We start from the raw sequence: 9,679 nt of genomic DNA, 5'->3' as shown, positions 1-9,679 counted from the left end.
CTTAGGGTGGGGAGATCCCTCCCTATCCCACTGCTCTCCCTTTTCTGTTCATAAAAGAAAGTAGAGGACTCCTGACTGGACGTGATGCTCCTTTGCTCTGATTTTTGTTATGTGATAGTTGCTGGCTTTTCTAAACTGCAACCACCTGTGACTTTCCCCAGCAGTCAGATAACCATTGTCCTGTGGGAAAACTTAAGGAAGAAATTCAGGTTATAAGAAGAGCAACATGAGGTAATACTTTGCTATAACAACCCTCTTACTAGCTGAGGTCCAAAATGCTATGCTGTGTTAAATAACATGATTAGAGTTAAATAAATAATGACAGCTAAGAAAGAAATAGGCTAGAGAGATGTTATTTCAGCCTATTCAGAAAAGAGATGAGATGTCACTCATAGGAAAAAGGCCCCTATATTGAGTGTCCAAATAAAAGAAGGAAGAAAGAAATAGATGTCTAAGTCTGAAGAGTGTGCTGGAAAAAGGGGCTGTATAATTTTAAACACAATGTGTTACACAACGGGATCGGATGAATGGAAGGAGGTGCAATTGTGTCAGCAGTTCTGGGTTTCTTGTTTTAGACCAGGGATCTGCAAACTCTTTCCCTTCAGGACTAGATAGTAAATCCTTTACATTTGCCAAGTCAGACAGTCTCTCTCTCCATACTACTCAACTCTGTCATTATAACGAGAAAGCACTCATAGACGACACCTAAACAAACAAGTGTGTCTATGTTCCAATAAAACTTTATTGATAAAAATCTGGTGGCAAGCTGGATATGGCCCACAGACTATAGTTTTCTGACCCCTGGTTTAAATACTCAAAATGGTCGCACCTCTCAACTTTCAGTTCCTCTCTCTATAAAATGGAAGTCATAACTTTCCCAGTTTTGGTTGTTAGAAGGATTAACAATCGTGAAAGATCCCAACACAGTGCTCAGCCAAGATCCACACTCAAATGTTAACTCAAACACCACGCTTCAAGTCAGGGATCATCATCCACAAGGGAGCATTGTCCCAGTTAATCACACGTGCAAATGAAAGACAGAAAGGCAAGTAGAAAAAAATGACATGAGCAATGGAAGTCAGTTATTGATTTCGGCTGTGGTTTTTCTATAAACACAGCTCAGGACAAATCATTAAAAAACATCGTCTTGCAAATTGAAGAAGCAGAGCAAAGAACAACTGCAAAAACAAATCGACTCCAGTTGATATAAGGTAATTTCCATGACAATAAACTCATTTTCCTCTGTCTTTAACTGAGCTTTGCAAATTTTTTAAAATATCCTTACTTTTAAGAAACAGAAATTAAATTCAAAAGTAGAAACAGAAACTTATTGGTATAGATGAATTGTACTTCATTACAAGTGTAAAGTAGTTTATTTAAGAGTGTTCATTTCAGGGGCCAGCCCAGTGGCGTAATGGTTAACTTCACATGCTCCACATTGGCGGCATGGGGTTCACAGGTTTGGATCCTGGGGAACAGACCTAGCACCACTCATCAGGCCATGTTGTGGCAGCATCCCACATAAAATAGAGGAAGATTGGCATAGATGTTAGGTCAGTGACAGTCTTCCTCAAGCAAAAAGAGGAAGATTGGCAACAGATGTTAGCTCTGGGCCAATCTTCCTCACACACACAAAAAAAGATTGTTCATTTCAGTCAAGATGGCATCTTAATTTTGATGGAAGTGGAGTCACTCTGGTTTTACTTCAAGAAGTTCTTGGGGCTGGCCTGGTGGCACAGCGGTTAAGCGTGCACGTTCCACTTCAGTGTCCCGGGGTTGGCCGGTTTGGATCCTGGGCTTGGACCTACGCATCATTCATCAAGCCATGCTGTGGCAGCTGTCCCACATATAAAGTAGAGGAAAATGGGCACGGATGTTAGCTCAGGATCAGTCTTCCTCAGCAAAAAGAGGAGAATTGGCAGCAGATGTCAGCTCAGGGCTAATCTTCCTCAAAAAAAAAAAAAAAGAGTTAACAGCCTTTCTTCGTAGCACCACTACAGACTTTTGGAAGCAATTCTAAATGAGGTAATTTTATTTTACACTGGGTTTCTTATAAAAATTATTGTCTTTCTGTACATCTAATTAAAATAAAGATGTAATAAAGAATTTACTGTTTTAATTAGGGCATTGATCTTAAAGCAATTATCGTGACATTAATAATTCTTTAACAGATTTTCTTGCACAAAATGAATAAAAAGATTTTACACTATGAAAAATCAATACACATCGCTCATTTACGTTAGCAAAGCTACACAAAGCAATCGGAGCCTTCCTTAAATTATTCCCCCTATAAGCTAGAGGAGTTTGGAGAGTGATTAGCTATTGATAACCTAGTGGGACTTCACTTAAAAGAGAGAAATCTTATCCATGACCAGGTACTTGTATTGGTGTCATTTAAATACAAAACTAAATACTATCAAAATGTTAGTAAGTGGAAACAGATTGATAAATTCCCTCAGGGGAATTAAATAATGAACGACAGCCACCATCATGGTATAAAATAAATGTTTCAAAACTCTATTTGAAAAGTCCAAGTCTCAAATTTTTTTCATAAAGCTGTGATGAAGGTTCTCCCACCACCACTCAGCACCAACCACCCCCACACCCCCACATCTGGGCTGTCTTTCAGGCAACTTAACATCTAGGAGACACCAAGACCAGTGGCCTTAAAATGCCACTCATGAGAGCATCCCAAGAAGTATTTTCAGAGTGGTGTTTTGCATAATTTCATGCAATATTATTACAGGAGAATCTGGGAAGCACACACACACACATACACAAAACAATCAAGATGATTTTTTTTTTCAAAAGAGAAAAGGCTATGTTGTTATAAAAAGCCGTTAAGAGAGAGAAAAAATATTCGGTAATTTTCATTTTAGCCACATTGTCCCTAATTGATCATTTGGAGGCCGATGTGGACCCACGCATAAAAGCAAAGGGCCCAGGGCTGTGAAATGTCCAATTTCCCTGGGGAAGAACTGGCTAAGGGATTGAATGAACAAATGCACAATTGCAACAGTGACTTGGGGTCCTTGTTAGCGTCTGAGCTGTTTCCTGAGCCCATCAAGGTGACAAATGATGGGAGGAGATATAAATGCAAGTTCTTGTTAGGTTATTTGGTAAGCTCTCAGCATGGCCAGTTTTGATAAGATGGTAAGCAATGCTGATGAAATTAAACCATCAGGAAAGGCGATAAATAATCAAACCAGTCTGTGAATATATGGGTGAAACAGCTGTTCTTGGGGCCTTGCAAGAAATTTGCTCCAGGAACCTTACAAGAATTTAGAAAAAATTTGTGAAATGTCCACCAACTCTCCAAAAAGATTTTTTTCAAAAAAAATCATTGAACAGCAGATTTGTAGTTATTTATCTCAATTCTCACAACTTAGCCAGAAAGAACCCTCTTGGGATGGTAGGGAGCTGATGGCTCTGCTGCAGGGGCACCTGGAAGGTCCTGCATGTCTTTGCAGGACATGTTACTATGCCAGGTCCTGCTGCAATGAAGCAAATTTGGACTTAGAACACCCAAAGGCGTTTTCTGCTGCTGGAATCCTAGGAGCAGAAGAGATGCAAATAGCAAAGTTCATAATATTTTCAAGTTTCTTCCACTAACTAAAATATTAGGCAAAATAATATTATTGTTTATAATTCTACTTGCCATAGGTAGAATTAGGTGTAATATCGGTGTTTTTTGAGGATCATAAGATACCTTAGTCCCACTCACCAGGAAATGTAAAAGCATGGATACTAACATAAACATGGCTTATTATATACAGGGAGGGTAGCAGAGACTGCTGGTTATCTTCCCAATACCCACTCTCACATTCTTCCCAAGTGAGAGGACCCATGAATTCTAGATGAGCTCCTAGCTGACTGTGGCGTAGTGTGTAACGTCTGCCCAATAACACGTATGGGGAAATTTCATGGGGCATCTACCTTAAGAGCAACCCTAGCATGCCCTTTCTCCTCTTCTTGTTCGCCCCACCTGCCATTCTGCTTCTAGCATGTGGTTGAGACGGCTGTGGCTGAAGCAGCTAATTTGAACCATACATCAACTTTGGAAATGGAGACCAAACACCTAGAGCATCAAGATAAACGAGCCTGGCCCAGGAGAACTTCATGGAGCAGAAGCGGAGGTTCTGGGGAGCCCTTATAGGAGAGGTGGTTCTGAGGCTGCTAAGGGAGCAAGTTCCTGACCTACCGTGGCAAGTGAGGGTTTGCATTTGGATTCTGCAAAGATCATAACGATAACCATGTTCTGCTCCCTCAGGGATGTATTTTCTCTTGTCGTGCAATTTTGCATCCAGAACCAATTTCCCCACAATTTCTTTATAGTTTTTTTGTTTTGTTTTGGGTGAGGAAGATTGGCCCTGAGCTAACATCTGTGCTAATCTTCACCTATTTTGTATGTGGGATGCCACCACAGGATGGCTTGATGAACGGTTTGTGGTCCACACCCAGGATCCGAACCCATGAACCCTGGGCCACTGAAGCAGAGCACATAAACTTAACCATTACACCACCAGGCTGGCCCCTATAGTTAGCTATTTTTTTCTAAAGATTGGTACCTGAGCTAACAACTGTTGCCAATCTTTTTTTTTTTTCTTTTTTCTACCCAGAGCCCCCAAGTATCTAGTTGTGTATTCTAATTGTGAAGACACCCATAGTTTTTGAGCGTTGATTGCTAGGGCCTTCTCCTTTTCAAGATTTACTGAAAAAATTAACTATAATTTCCCTCAGAACTGTTTGGTTTTCTTTTTTAAATTTAAATTTTTTAATCCATCTGGAATGAATAGTAGTGGAGTTATTTATATAGCAGAGTATATGCATAATTTGTACTAAAGTTAATTTTAATGATTCTCAAGCAAGCATTTTTCAGAACCCCTCAACCCTGACTACTATAGCCAATTTTTTTGTTCTCAGAAGGACATGAATTTATATTTCACAGAAGAAACACAAACATCAATAAACCTATGGAAATCTATTTATTAGAAATGCTAATAAAGATGTTTTGCTTATTAAATTAGTCAAAATTAAAAAAATAATACTGACTCGGGTATTATGAGACAGGTAATCTCTTGTCCTGATGGTGGGAGTGTGAAGTACTTTCTGGAAAGTCATTTGGAAATATGTTACAAGAAACTTATAAAAGTTCATACTTTCTGATCAAGGACTTCCACTTTAGGAAATCTACCCTATGAAATTAGTTTGATATTTTGACAAAGAAGTTCAAGGATATTTATCTCAGAATTACTCTTGGTAGTGAAATATTATTAAAGTCTAAATGTCTCTTAACAGAAAAATTAAGTTATGGCACGTTTTTCACTGGGATATTACACGGGAATGTTGTTTTAAAAAAATTGTTAATGAATTGAAGCAGTGGTTACAATACAATGATGAATTTAAAAAGTAGCATGTATGCTTTAATCTGAAGTAGGCACAGAAAAATGACATGAAGGAAATGTACTATATTACCAGTTACCTCCTTGGGAGGTGAGATTATGGTTTAATTTTATTTTCTGCTTTATATTTTTTCTGCATTTTCAACTTCCCCGCAATGACAATAGATTTTTATTATAATTATAAAGAAGGATTAAAAATATAAATATGATTCTGGGTCCCAGATTGAATAAAACGAGAAGTAGAATTTCTTAAAATTGATTTAACCAAGATTTTTCCTCTCTGGGCCTGCTACATGTAACATTATTACTGTTTTGCTTCCAAATCTAGTATTATCTCTCTCATTAATAACTTGATGAATGTGAAATGAGTTATAAACCAATTATAAAAAACTCATTACTGCCTAATAGACATAAAATAACATTAACGCAGAAATGCATCTATTTGTGCACTGACGATCTTGATGATCAAACTGGCTGGAAAATGAAGCTCCCATCATTTAAATGCACCAAATCAGGAAATCTCACCAGAAACTTAGTCACTTTGTCATCTGGCAATATGATCTGTTGGTTGATTAAGTACTAAATGATCATTAAACCTTATTGAGCCAAGACTGGATTTACTTAAAGGGCTCTGAAAGTTCAGAAACACAAGAACACAGAAAAATTGACATTCTGGTGTTCTAGAATTGGATTGATGGGCTCAATAAAGAGAGACATAACCTTGGACAGCGTAATAGTCTATTGATATGGTTGAGTACAGACTGAAATCACACTTTATTTTGATTAATTCCAGATTTCAATTTGCTATGAAACCCCAGCAAGCTTGTTTACAATGACCCTAGAGCATGCCCTAAGATTGAACTACATGAGTATTTCTTATACCAATATTTATATTGATGAAAATAGGAGAAAATTTAAGGTCTAACCATTGCGCTTTTTTATATAAATTATGTTTCTACATAATGAAATCTTATGCCATCGTTTAAGAAGATGTTGTCAAGGAATACTTAGTGAAATGGGAAAATGTAAACAACATATATTAAATAAAAATGTGGTTATCAGATTGAAATGTTCATAATATATATAATACACATATATATGTATGTTTAATTTTCCCATTCCTATATATATAAATCCATGTATATATATGCATAAAAACTAAGTTTCACCCCTTAAATGTCATCTGTAGGTAATAGTATCACAATTAATTTTTATTTTCTTCCTTTTTATTTTCTTTAGTTTCCAAATTTCTTGCAACAAAAAAGATGACCCTAAAGGCTTTGCAATCTTCTTACCCATGAACCCATTAACTAAATTATATTAATAATAAAGGCATACTTTCATATGGATTAAAGCATAGTAACAGAAGATAAATGTCAATAATTTTGAAATACTTATTTGCACAAGTGGGGACAAAAAGCTATTTTAAAACTACCAGCAGTTGTCCTATTAGTGGTAGTATGTTGCTCTTCTATAGAGATGAGAAAATCAGCCCTTCAATGGGACTTTGATTATGTGAAGGCAAACCTTATTGCAGTAGCCAGGAACTGAATTGAGATTAGGAGGAATTAAACTGCTCTGCATGACATTGCAAATATCTGTCTTTGTTCTGTGTTGGACTGTCCCTCTGAGGCGGTGTTTAAGTGAGAGATGAGCACAGAACATGGAGGAGGAGGCAGTGGGGGAGGAAAGTTTGTTTCTCTTTCGTCCTGGGCTGGACCAGGGCTGGTAGGGCAGTTATCTCAAAGGCTTGAGAGCACCACGATTCCAAGTAGGAAGAACACAATCAAAGGCATTATCAGCGGGAGAGATGATTGGAAACTTCCCCATAAAGACTCGGCTTTCCAGTTTCCAGAGCTTCTGATCTACTTTGAAATGTAAGACGCATGGTAATTACAAACAAGGATATGCTCCTTGTCAAGAAATATCAATACTAAGGTAGCAGAGGTCTGATCTTACAGAAATAACCTGGAGGATTAATAGTCACTTAGATCTGGAGGACGGGGTAGAAATATGTTTGCATGTCTCCATCATGTGATATCTCCTATATCAGTTAGGGATGCATTTAGATTCAGATAATAGAAAACTCACCTCAGAGTGGCTTAAGTAGAATAGACGTGTAGTAGTAGTCCATGGAACAAGAGGGAAGCTGCTATCACCGGTTTAGCTATTCAATGATGTCGCCAGAGATTCAGTCTTCCTTTCTTTCCACTGTCATCCGTACCATCCTGGGATTTTGTCCTTGGGTTTGCCGCCTCATGATTGCAAGGTGGCTGCCAGATCCTTACATTATGTTTACATTCAAAGACAGAATAAAAGGAAAAGAGACAAGAACACTGGTCTCTTTTAGTAAGAAAGCAAAAATTTTCCCAAATCTTCTACCCTTACTACCAGCAACTTTCTATCAGATCTATCACATGGACACCCCTGGCTGAAAGAGTAGCTGAGAAAGTATTTCATTTTTTCCAGCCTTTTAGGGAGGTGGGTTGGGGATAGTGGGCTTAGAAGTGACTCTCTAGCCAAACAGGATCTCTCCCACTTCTCCTCGTGGCTTTCACATTTACGTGACAATTTTTCTATCATTTCTGGTTTCTCCTTTGGTTGCTCCCCACAATTGTTACAGAACATCTCTATTTTTGCATTTTGTCTGATAGATCCAGGCACATATACACAAAATTTGGTAACTTGGAATCTTCAAACACAATGATAAACTCACTGATGGTTTTGTAAATTAAAAAGCACAAAAGGGCAGACAAACTTCTGTGCAGGATAACACCAAAAACATTTCTTTCTACCATGATGATGGGAAGATGGTGTGATGTGACACTGCCTGATTCCAACGATGTGGTCAATATTACCTTTTATCTGCTTCTCTTGTTTTACTTATCTCAAGACTCTAGGAGGGCACAGCTGCTAGAGAGATGAATGCTAGTGTTGGAAACAATGAATACTCAAAGAGTAGTCTATATCGGTGTTTCTCAAGTGGTTTCATAACTGTCTGTCTAAGAGCCTTTTTTGAAATTCTTTCCTAATTGTCCTCCCATAAAATTTTAATGGACAGATATACCAAACATCTGTCTATGCACTGTATGCATATCTGTACTTTACACATAAAAAGGGTAAGATTGTTTTATATTCCCTCCCAACTCTGAACCAACCATTACTCCCTTGAGGACAATATTCCTCCCACGGAGAACGCATGTCCATATCACAAACACTTCTCAGGGAGGGGTGAATGGAGGGAATTAAGGAAAATATCTGAACTGACCTTTGTAGGATGAAAAGAATTGTAGATGCAGAGATAGAAGGAAAAGCATTAGACGTTGTGGGAATGCAGGAATAAAGCTGAAGAGGTAGGAGACTGTTAGCCACATATTAGGGTACGAAGAAGTCAGCAACTCAGCTGGTGTCACAGGCTTATATGGGCAATAAAGAGAAACAATCCTCAAAGATGTGGTAACTCTCAGACTATGCACTCAGGGATCTCAATGCCCGGCTCCCGTGTATAAACCGTAACAAATGGGAAATTCACTAAAGGGAAGTGCAATCTCAAGTAATCCTGGTTTGGATGATAATTTCCAGTTTGACTGGTCTCTACTTTATTTTTGACTTTTCAAAACAACTGCTTCCAAGTTAGAATAAGAGAGGGTGTAGGGGCCGGCCCAGTGGCGCAGCAGTTAAATGCACACGCTCTGCTTCAGTGGCCCGGGGTTCGCCGGTTCGGATCCTGGGTGCGGACATGGCACCGCTGGGCATGCCATGCTGTGGTAGGCGTCCCACATATAAAGTAGAGGAAGATGTGCACTGATGTTAGCTCAGGGCTAGTCTTCCTCAGCAAAAGGGGAGGATTGGTGGCAGACGTTAGCTCGGGGCTGATCTTCCTCAAAAAAAAAAAAAAAAAAAAAAGAGAGAGTGTACCTTAATGATCTTTACTAGTGCAGACAAGAAGAATCCCTCTACGGTCCTACTAGACAGGAACAATTTGACTTATGCAGATAAACCATGACTGGATGCCTACCTAAGCAACAATTGAAGACCTAAGAGTGTAGTAAAAAAAATGACAGAGTCAGGAAAAGACTGTATGAATTTTCAAATGGTAACTCTCTCCTGAGCTTCTTACAGCAAGGAAAACATCTAGAAGCTCAGGCATGAATAAACGTTGCTTTGTATTTTACTTTTCTTCCAAAATGGTCATAATTAATTTTGTTGACACAAACACACAAGAGACTAAAGAGGAACAGCACCATGTTGGTGAGAAGACAAACCCATTCTTGCCT

At 38.5% G+C, this 9,679-nt stretch overlaps 1 long non-coding RNA gene across 1 annotated transcript; it reads right to left on the bottom strand.

Moving 5' to 3' along the window:
* Positions 1–724: 724 nt before the first annotated feature.
* On the bottom strand, positions 725–8,432 carry LOC138918217 (uncharacterized). Its single transcript, XR_011427258.1, has 2 exons — positions 7,494–8,432; positions 725–1,944 (listed from the first exon to the last, which is right to left on the bottom strand). It is a non-coding gene; the product is annotated as an uncharacterized lncRNA (long non-coding RNA).
* Between the last annotated feature and the right edge of the window lie 1,247 nt (positions 8,433–9,679).

Source organism: Equus caballus, chromosome 16 (assembly GCF_041296265.1).
Source record: "Equus caballus isolate H_3958 breed thoroughbred chromosome 16, TB-T2T, whole genome shotgun sequence".
Taxonomy (NCBI): domain Eukaryota; kingdom Metazoa; phylum Chordata; class Mammalia; order Perissodactyla; family Equidae; genus Equus; species Equus caballus.
Note: the sequence above shows the minus strand (reverse complement) of the source record. Positions and strands in the feature narration are given on the sequence as shown.